The sequence below is a fragment of the Pteropus alecto genome, unplaced genomic scaffold (assembly GCF_000325575.1).
Source record: "Pteropus alecto unplaced genomic scaffold, ASM32557v1 scaffold137, whole genome shotgun sequence".
Taxonomy (NCBI): Eukaryota; Metazoa; Chordata; class Mammalia; order Chiroptera; family Pteropodidae; genus Pteropus; species Pteropus alecto.
This window is the reverse complement of record NW_006440135.1, coordinates 4,762,900-4,766,438: the sequence shown is the minus strand read 5'-3', so window position 1 is coordinate 4,766,438 and position 3,539 is coordinate 4,762,900.

The window sequence follows — 3,539 nt, the reverse complement described above, 5'->3', positions numbered from 1 at the left end:
GGGGGCAGGGTGGGAGCAGATGGTCCCCGCAGGCCGTGGCGGAGCGGACGCCCGGTCCCGCGCCCAATCTGGACGGGTGGGTGCGGGCCTGCGGGCTGGAGCGCGGGCGAGCCGCGGGGACGCGGGAGGGGTCGGGCGCCGTCTGAGGGGCTGAAGCCGGCCCGGCCGTAAAACGGTGAAGGTCACGACCCCGCGGGCCTCCCGGGCATCCCTCTTCGGGTCAAGGTCGCCCGGTCTCCGCCCCGGCGCGTGAACGCGGGGAGGAAGCGGGTCTGCCCAAGGTCACGCAGACGGGTGGCCGCCTATGGGTGTTCCGGAACTCGAAATCCCAATCGGCGCGTAGACCTCAGACGGAGGCGGGACCGCGGCCGCAGGCGCCGGCCGGTTGTGAACTCTGCCAGCTGTCTGCGAGGCTGTCTGCTCTGATCTCCGCAGCCCCGCGGTGGGGCGATGCGACGGCCGAGGCCCCCGGTGGCGGGTGGCAGGGAGGGGTTGGAGCCCGCGGATCCCGACCCGGCTCCGTCCTTGCGGCTCAAGGCGGGGTGAGGTTTAACACCCGCGCTTACGCTTGCCTTGCATGTGTTTGCAAAACCGAGCCCCCTTTCAAGAAGGCGTAGATTGTGGGTCCGCACCGAGACCTGTCAAGGAAGTTTAGGCCCTTAATTTTTGGTTTCGTATGGTGGCCTTTGTGCACACTTTTAAAAACCAGACAGAATTTCTGCACACTGCGAAAGCACACTTGAGCGTGGGCGCGGGGACGGTTGTTTTCCTGCGTTATCTGTAGAGACCAAGGCGGGTGGGAGATGTGCCGGACTCTGTTTAGTCGTGGATGACAGGCGGGGTTATGCTTTCCTAAGCCCTGGCACTGAATTTGTCAACTGTACTCTTTAGAGATACTTCAGAATTGATCTTGTATGGTTTTCTTTACACCCCAAATTTAGAGGATTTAGATATTCGGTTCTTTTAAATGATCTTACCCACATGCCTACTTAGTAATTTAATTAAAAAGTAAAAGTTCCGGTAGGAACCAAGGCATTGGACAGTACTGACAGGAATGACTTAACATCTGTAATTATGCCTGCAGTTTTTTCATTTTTCAAGTGTGAGTATTAAAAACTATGAAGTGCAAGATGGTTTGGTCAACCATCTCGTCCAGCTGACACCAGGAGGCATTTCAAATACTTTAATGCTGTTGTTCCCAACCTTTTAGGCAACAGGGACAGGTGCTCCTATGAGAATCTAATGCCTGATAATCTGAGCTTAAGTGGTGATGTTAGCCTTGGGGACTGGCTGCAAATACAGATGAAGCTTGGCTCGCTAGCCCGCTAGCAGTCTGAGGCCCAGGGGTTGGGGACTCCTGCTAAGGTGCTTATCCACTGACTGATCCAACCCCCTCCCCGCTATCTTGGGCTCCAAGACACTGTGGTAGGGCAGGAAGTAAAGTGCAGGTTCGTGGGGTATTTTTAATGAACCAAATATCAGGGAACTAAGTGCTTCCTACTCATTTGGTGAGATGACAGATTGCTAATTGGTGGCGATTGGAGAAGGGCTAATGTATCTGCCCTCAAACCAGACAGGTGCCCAGCGTTCCTTGTGCAAACTAAGACCTTCTAGCCTGGGAATTCCCTTCACCCACCACCCACACTTTGTCAATTTATGAAAACATCGTCCTTTATGCAGGCTGGAGTAGAAGAATTCTGGCTCTGAGCTTTTAGCTAAAAGTGAGAATATGTTCTGAGCACAGCGAGTCACAGTGTAAACCTTTCTTACTGGCTTGATTCTAAGTGATCTTGGGTGACTGAGACATTAGCTGCCAGTGCTTTATCTTTATCATATCTGAATCTTCACCGCTATCCTGTGTTTAGGTGCTTGTAAACATGCTGGCAAGATAGAGAGCAACATTGAACAAGTTAGGCCTACAAAAGATGGTCTTGGGTTTTAAAAAAATCTTTTTATCTTGATGAAGATAGATTTTCCTATGGAAATTAATTTTGCTCCAAGCAGTATATTTATTGGAGTTTCAGACTGGCAAAAACAAAAGCATCAGATTAGCAGAACAAAAAAATAGATTTTTGATGTCAACTGAGAGAAATGACCAGGGAGAGTAGATGATAAAGATAATTTGAATAAAGGCCACAGAGAATTTTTTCTTTATTTCGTTTTGTTCAATTCTATAGTGTTTCTAAGTCTTTCAAGTTACAAAATTATCCAACCTATTTTGCCTTTTGCTTCCTTTGCAATTGCCTCAGTGCACTGAAAATATTTGCAAACTGTTCCAAAGTAGTTTCTTGGAAAGGAAAAGTAAAACTGAGGACCTTAAATAGTTGTCGGTTAACTGCTCACTTCAGATGAGATTTTTCAAATCCTTTAACATGACTATACAAGGTATTGTTCTAGAGTAAGTTAATTTCTTTGTGTGTATTGTTCTGAATATGTTTTAATGGTGTATCTAGAATTACATTATTTAGGCCATTGTATTAACCTTTTGTTTTGCTTCTTGGGATAATTATAATGCCAGTCGCGTAGAGTTTTGTAGTGTGTATAATGATTTTCCTGGTTCACTTGATAGATAACCTGGACAGTCATCTTTGTTCCGAGTCCCAGAGGTTTTTTTCCCCCAAGGATCCTGAGGTAGTGGGGAAAGGACAGGGTGCGGAGCCAGCCAGGCAGAGCCGAGTCCGGACCCCACGTACCCTGCAGATGTGGTTTCTGTGTGCGGTGGAGGAGGCTTCTGTGGTGGAACGAGCGAAAGCTCTGTGTGGGGCCCCCGGCCCGCAGCCCGTGCTCCGTGACCTTGTGAGCTGCATTTTAAGCATCCCAGTTTTAAAAGCCTTTAAATTTTTAATGAAAATAATTACACATGGTTGTAAAAAGGGAAAAAAGTCAATGAGTACAGAAGACCTTGTAAATGAAAAGGAATAAGACCCCCTCCTGCCCCAGACCTGTTACCCAGTGGAATCAGCTCTGAAGTGTTTCTGGTTTGGCCTTGGTGCTGGTGTGCAGGAGCATTTTTATCCATTTTAGACATCGACTTTTGCTGGTAAGTGGGGACTTAGTTCACTTAAACCGCCCTACTTCCCACATCCTCCGTCCTCCCAACATAGTTATGCAGCCGCTTTCAGATCCTCCTGTTGCGATTGCGTAGATTGTGCTTGCAAATTAATAGTTTCTAGTTCCCGATTAACAGGCGAATTAAGTTAGACGAGGACGCCCCACCTGCCAGGTTGAGGATGTCAGTAACCCTGTCCTTCTCCTCCCTTTGTTCTCCCTTTTACTTCCTAATTCAGTCACCTGTACTTTCGTGCTATCAAAAGGTCTGAGTCTTCCTTTTAGTTGTACCTTAGATAGACTCTCCCATTCTTCACGTTGCTCTGGTTTCTCTTCAAGAAACAGTAGATTAATAAGTGACAAAAAATTGGTTTTCTCTAAAGACAGAAATTGGGTTAAAACTGGACTCTCCAAATTCTTGCCTGTCTCGTCAAGGTTGGTGTTGGTAGGTTATAGGGGAGACAGTGTGATGGTTCGTTAAAGACGTCGTC